Source organism: Macrosteles quadrilineatus, unplaced genomic scaffold (assembly GCF_028750875.1).
Source record: "Macrosteles quadrilineatus isolate MER2022 unplaced genomic scaffold, UCM_ALF_1.0 Scaffold_1__1_contigs__length_201487025, whole genome shotgun sequence".
Taxonomy (NCBI): domain Eukaryota; kingdom Metazoa; phylum Arthropoda; class Insecta; order Hemiptera; family Cicadellidae; genus Macrosteles; species Macrosteles quadrilineatus.
The window spans coordinates 190,141,626-190,149,033 of record NW_026542594.1 but is presented as its reverse complement, the minus strand read 5'-3'; positions in this window follow the sequence as shown (position 1 = coordinate 190,149,033).

Genomic DNA, 7,408 nt, shown 5'->3' with positions numbered 1-7,408 from the left:
ACTGACTGTGTTACAAAAGAACAGACTATAACTTATGATAAAAAAGAAAAATGTTGGGATGCCAAAAAACAATTTATAAGGAATCTGCCAAAGGGGGAATATTTAGATGATATTTGTTTAATGTCACAAGCTATGTATTATGATGGATCAAAATTTGTATATGCAGGAAGAAAATTTAATTTGATGGAATACAATCCTGATTTATTAGTTGCCGACCCCACATCTTTGAGTGGATTTAAGTATATAGATAATAGACCATATATACCAGAAAACTATGTATTTAAAAGAATGGAAGATAATCTATTGATTGGGGCTAATGGTAATATATTTACAGTACAAGGAAAGAGTGATGTTATAAAAAATGAATGAAATTGCATACGAACTTCATAAGCCTGCAAGAAAGAATTTCATTAGAAGGTCTTTTAAAGTATTGGGTATAAACGAAACCATACAAATAGATTTAATTGATATGCAAAACTATGCTAGAGAGAATTCTGGCAATAAATATATTTTAACTTTAATAGATACATTTTCTAAAAAAGCTTATGCTGCTCCACTAAAGAATAAGACAGGGTTAGTGGTTACAGAAGCCATTAAAACAATTCTACCAAAGGGGGTTAAAAACATTCAATCTGACAATGGAAAAGAATTTTTTAATCAATATTTTAGCAAACTAATGAAAAACTTAAATATTAATCACTATCACACTTTTTCTACAACAAAGGATGCAATTGTGGAGAGGTTTCAGAGAACTTTAAAGAATTGGTTATATAGGGAATTTAGTGCTCAGGGAAGTTATAAATGGTTGGATTTACTTCCAAAGTTAATTCAAAAATATAATAATAAAGTGCATAGATCTATAGGAATGAAGCCTAACCAAGTGAATATTAAGAATAGTAAATATGTGCATAAGAGGTTGCATGAAAAGACTTCTAAAGTAGTGCAAGTTAAAAAGCCAAGATATAAGGTAGGTGATAGTGTGAGGATTTCCAAGTATAAACATGTTTTTAGTAAAGGTTATACTCCGAATTGGACAGGGGAACTATTTACAATAGCAGAAGTTAAGAATACAAAGCCTGTGACTTATATCTTGAAAGATGAAAATGGCAATATAATCAGAGGAGGCTTCTATACAGAGGAGTTGTTAAAGACCAAGTATAAAGACATGTATTTGATAGAAAAGGTAATTAGAAGGAAGGGTGATTTATTGTATGTCAAATGGCTTGGATTCCCAAGTAGCCAAAACTCATGGATTTCCACTAAGGATGTCCAAGGGGGCGCGCCATGAGCCGGGAGCACGACCGAGTTCGCGTACAAACCTCGCACTGTCAAGTTGATGATTTTGAGAATATACATGTGAATGGGTGTTGGAGATGGATTTGAAATTATACAATATAGATATGGAGTTGTACATTTATATAGGCTTGTATAGGCCCAAGAGTAAGTTTAAGAGGTATATCCCAAAAGACAAAGAAATGAAAATATTAAACAACTCATGCAACTAATATATATAGATAAGACAGAAATATAGACTACAACATATCAACATATCAACTAGAAAGGGGAATGTTAGATGTACTAGCAATTAGGCATGGGCGGGGAGTTAGCCCAAAAATGTCGAGCCTCAAAAAACGGCGGCGACAAACTATACTACTAATATTCTTAAACCATTTTGAGAATGAATATCTATTTTCAGCTAAAAACCGCTACAAAGATAAAATAGTGTTTTACCACAGATACGTGGATGACACAATAATTACATTCAATTATTGACACAATTATTGTTCTATTCAACGGCAATAGCAGACAACTTTCATTGTTGAACAACTATCTGTGCAACATCCATAAAAATATGAAATTCACTTTTGAAGAAGAGACTAATAGCAGCCTGAACTTTCTAGATATAACCATAACAAAACAGGGCCCAGCATTCGCTTTCAAAATATACCGCAAGGTGCAAACCCACCATCACAGACCAAACCATCCACGTAGATTCTCATCACCCACATTCACAAAAGATAGCTGCATACAATCTATATATATAATTCCGTAAGTCAAATTTTTGTAAAGAAATTGTGAGTGACTGGATGGCCGTAGAAGGATGGGAGGGGTCTTATTTTAAAGGTCTTGACGTGAATTTTGAGGGAAAACTATTCATTTTTCTTATTTTTTTACCATAAATTCGCAACAGAATAAAACTTTTCCCATTAAAACAACATGGGGTTTAATTTGTTTACATCTTTTGAAATTAAAACAGCTGTGCCACAGATATGAAAACAGTGATCAATACACGCATTTGGTTTAATTTTAGCCAGTCAACTATGAAATGTATACTATAATAAAACTGAAATATTGAAGATTAGTCGGACAATTCTTTGTTTATATTTAAATCATATACTCAAGTTTCATTTTTTCATGCTTTTACGTTATTGTCGTGTTAAGGGAATAAACGACATAGAATAAATATTCTGTATAAATAATCAAAGAGTCGAAATTAAATTTAACTTCTGTTTTGTTTTTATTTTTAAATCATATGTTCAAGTTTATTTTAAATGATGTTGTTTTCTTTATATTTTTACACATTTTAAGGTTAAGGTTGTGTAAATATATACAACTAAAATAACCTATAAATGTTATTGGTTCTAAAATGGTGTATTTGCATTCCTTCGTAAGTAAATCTTTTTAGTGCAGTGAATATACAACGTAGAGTAATCATATTCGATCATACTTTTATAAAATCACCAGGGATTCAAGATGTTTTTGGTATGTAGGCTGCTGGATATATATTCTTTTCATTATAAGTACTGTAATTAATATGAACGCCAGGGGAATACCACAAAGGCGGGGAACTGTTCATAGGAATGACAGTGCGCGTAGGAGAGCAAGAGTAGATAATGACGAACTTAATCAAGATATGTTACAACCCCTTTTTAGGAGATCCATGGTAGACGAGAGAAATGTAAAGATCCATGATGCAGGATTACTGGACCAAGAGTGCATTCAATGTAGTGCTCTTCATTTTAGAGAAGAACTAACGAATAATCATTTTATGACATGTTACCATAACGGACTTATTAACCTTCCTCAGTCAAAAACTAATGTAGAACTTAAAAGTTTGTTTGAAGAGAGCCCACAACTGTATAAATTCATTCGACAATGCAACAGTGGTGGCTTTTCTTATTTTTCAGCCAGTAAGAAAGATATTCCAGGAAAAGGACCATACTGTTTCAAAATTCAAGGACAGATTTATCGTTCAATCTCAGATTTGCTGCCTCAACATGATGAAGACCCCGTGTATGGCCAATTGTACATTATTGACACATCAACAGCAACAGAAATTCGTCAAAGGCGTCGAGAAAATAGTGACTTAAAACCTGAAATATTGTCAAAACTAGCTGAAATTCTATTAGAAAATCCATTTGCACAAATTTACAAAAGAGCTTCGGAAGAATTGGTTGTACAAGGTGACAGTGAATTAGAACTTAGGTTTGTAGACAAGATAAATATGAATCGTCGTAGGTATAATAAGCCTACTGCAGATGAAATTGCAGGCGTCTTCAATTCATCTGAAGGCGAACCTCCAATGAATTTTTAAAATTCCAAACAGGGAAGCTTTTATTTATCCTCATTAACCACAAGACCAAAGCTACCTTAGTAAACCAGTATTTATTCACAAACAATGATATGTTTGCTGCCTTTTCATGTTAAACCACTGGAGTGATTCAAATTATTTATTGAAAATGACATCAACAAAAGCAAACAAAGAAGAACAACAAACTGGTTTTTACACAAAAGATATGGTGTAGGGATGCCTATTCTGACACATAGATAATGTTATTCTGAGTTTGTTTAAATACCGGTATTGCAAAAAGTTGTTTTACATTTGAGCTTTTTAGGGGCTTATGTCCCTACAAGCCACTAGTAGCTTTGTAAACAGATTAATATCAGTGCCAATGAACCCAACTGACTACAATGAAGAAATAAATATTCTTAAACACATTGCTGTCGCTAATGGTTACCAGAGCATTCTAATTGATAAACTGATTCTTAAACATAAACAAAAAACCTCCAAAATTAAAGAGAAGAAAACATACATTTCAACAGAATTTGGTACATCTCTTAGTAGTAAATTTAAAAACATCATGGCAAAAAACAACGTCACTGTGTCCTTCAAAACTGTTAACAAACTTGGATCTTTGTTGAAAGAGCAGCCTCAGACGACAACTCCTGTTTTTGACAAGACTGGAATCTATAAGATCAGTTGCGACGACTGCCCTAAGTATTATATTGGCCAGACAGCTCGCTCTTTCAAGAAAAGATTTAAAGAACATCTCCCAAAGAAGACAACATCCGCTCAAACATCAACCTTTGCCGAACACCTGGTTTCTGATAATCACAACTACACTAATATTGACAGCAACATGTCCGTACTACATATATCTAACGACCATTTTAACAGAAATACACTTGAAGAGTTTGAAATATACCGAGCTGTGAAATTTGACAAACATAATATTTTAAATGACAAACTATCCTTCCAATCTAATTATATTTACGACACGGCCATTAAGGTACTTGAGAGAGAGTCGGGGATGAATGGGGACAGCTGACTGATAACAAGAACAAAGGAATGACGTCACAGCGCCAACCGATCACGTTGACCGGCAGTCTAGACGCTACATCCATCCGGCCGTGACGCATAATCCTCACCGGTGTTACCACTTTTAGCTTTTACTCGTTAAATCGTACTTTTTTCGTTTCAATGTTCGTGTCTGTGTTTTTGTTCGTAACCATGACCATGTTCGTGTATGAACGTATGTGTGTATTGACGACCTTCTGATGAAGTGAATTGACATCCCCTGGACGCCCGAAGATGACTTCGTGATAAGTCGAAACTAGTTGCGTCATAACAGCAACAATTTGGATTACAAGAAGCAGGTATTTACACCAATTTTTAAACAGCCATGGTATATTTACATTCTCGTCCATAGTTCAACATATCGATGGTATAATGTAGTACAAGACAATTCTAATTGGCAAAATAATTGTATCACTTACTAAACAGCTGCTTGTTTGCAGCAGCAACTTTGAAAACAATTTGGAAGTTGTTTTAAAAGGTTATTTTATAACGAAAAGAATTTCAATTTTTTACCTTAGTTTCCTTAAAACTTGTGCAATGTGACGAAATATATGGTTGTTTGTCACACGGGCAAAAGTGTACTTTCAAATCTCGCTCATTTACGTGATAGTTGAACTCGGATCGGAAAGACTCACTTTATGCCCTAGTGTTAAAATATTATACTACTAAAGCTCACCTGTCTAAACTGCTTAATTCAAATCAAAGTGGCAAATTAATTTAGAAATTTTAACACCAACGGTTTTTTAGTGTTATAATTAAGCTTATCCTTAGCTTTTTAATTCGCATATGGCAGACTTTTTTAAACATGGAACAAAGAAATTTATAATCCTATAAGGTTAAATTAAACGACAATATTGAGTAAATATTTATTTTAACAACTTTTTACATCCAACACATAGATTAGTGCAAATAGCCCTTGACATAACTCCATAGCTTGAATGTAAGCAAGTAAAGCAATTCAAAGATAACTAAGACATTGAATCCGTTGAAAATGGCAACAATACCAATAGCATACGCCATGAACTGAGTCAGGCTGTTGGTACTCACTCGGATCTTGGAGTCGTAGAATTTACTTCGTTTAAATAAGAATTGAAAGAATGATAAAATATTTGATGTTGCGGGCAAAACTGTTTCCTCAAAATCATAAGACAAAGAGTTGCAATCTGGCAAACAATCACAGTCACACAATGCAGTAACGCATAAATAGAAGCAGACATCTACAGAACTGTTGTGTCTAGGCAGGTCAAACGGGACACAGCCACAGTATGTGAGTGTACAGTTCGCTTTACATTCTGCCTCACATTTCAGTTGACTGTAATGTTTAAACATTGACAGCGGCTTCTCGTGCGTAAAGTAACACCCTCTAACAGATGGATCATACTGCTCAAGGCCACTTTCTGAAGTAATAATGTTGGGAGTTATAGCAAAACTTCTGGGGGTTATGTCCCTCACTGTGATATAATTGCTCACGGTGAAAGGGATTTCTAGTGGGTTGTGGATTACAACGTAGCTTTGTATTTTGCCGTCGGTTAGGCAGGACTCAGCACTTTCATTGGTTATTATGTAATTCCTTGCGCTCTGGATTATAATCCAATCATTCTCACTCATATATACTGGCGTCGTATTAATGTTCCCTCCGAAATACATCATATTGTCCAAAGTCAAGTGTTTTCCTAGGTAACCAAAACCAGGGGAAGAATACCGTTTCATCGGGAAATGAAAAACAACATTTTCTTTGTAAATATCCTCGTGGTGGAGACCATTGAGAGTAAAACACAAACCTAAGGGTGATAACCACTTTTGGCACTCGTTTCCATCGCATCCTCTAATCACTTCCTTTATAAAACCACCTTTCCGTTCATGGTATATGTAAACCTCATTAAGATTAATAACATCCTCAATGTAGGACGAAAATTGGTCATATCTAAAACGACTGAAGTTTAGAAACAGTCTCGCATTTCCTATAAACTTCGGACAACATATTAAAAAAACAGCAAAATTCACCATCTCATCTAAGCTGCATTCTCCATTGCTCATACAATCATTGCCGCCACACAAAATACATTTCCTCAGAATCCCTGAGTAGTTGTAGTTGTTGTTAAGAGTTGGTGGGTAGCAAACCGTTATTGCGGGGACCGGAACTTCATTGACATAAGTTACGTTGGTCGAAAATACTTTATATGCGGGTGAGATTTGCCAATTGTCGTACTCCATCTTGATTAGAGACAAACTTGTTAATAAAGCAAGCATGTGAACAATCAACCACAAGCAAGTGTGACACCAAGACTGGTTATTACCTACGAGAAACTTCATGCCTGGTAGACTCAATGACTGAATCAACTCTTGAAAGTAGAAGTGCGGGGAAAAGTTACCATCACGCAGGGAATGATCATCCTCATCAATATGAACCGATGTAGTTTGGTTAATCATTTCTGATTCAACTTGCCTTGTAGGTTCAAGCCCTGCAGGGTTGTGCGACAACGGGGGTTTCAAGCTTGACCAAAGTTGTTTAATGACATCTTCTTGTTGAATCATCCTTCTCATTATCTCTTCATTAAATGTTCTTTGCTCTTGGTTTACTTCGGATTTTGTTTCGACTTGGTTTGTAGCTTCAAGTACTAAAGGTTTTTGAGTTGGCAAGTGTTTCAATCTTGACAAAATATCTTTTATATCATCTTCTTGTTGAATCATCCTTCTCATTATCTCTTCATCAAATGTTCTTCGCTCTTTGTTTACTTCGGATGTTGTTTCGATGTCCATCTTAAGAAA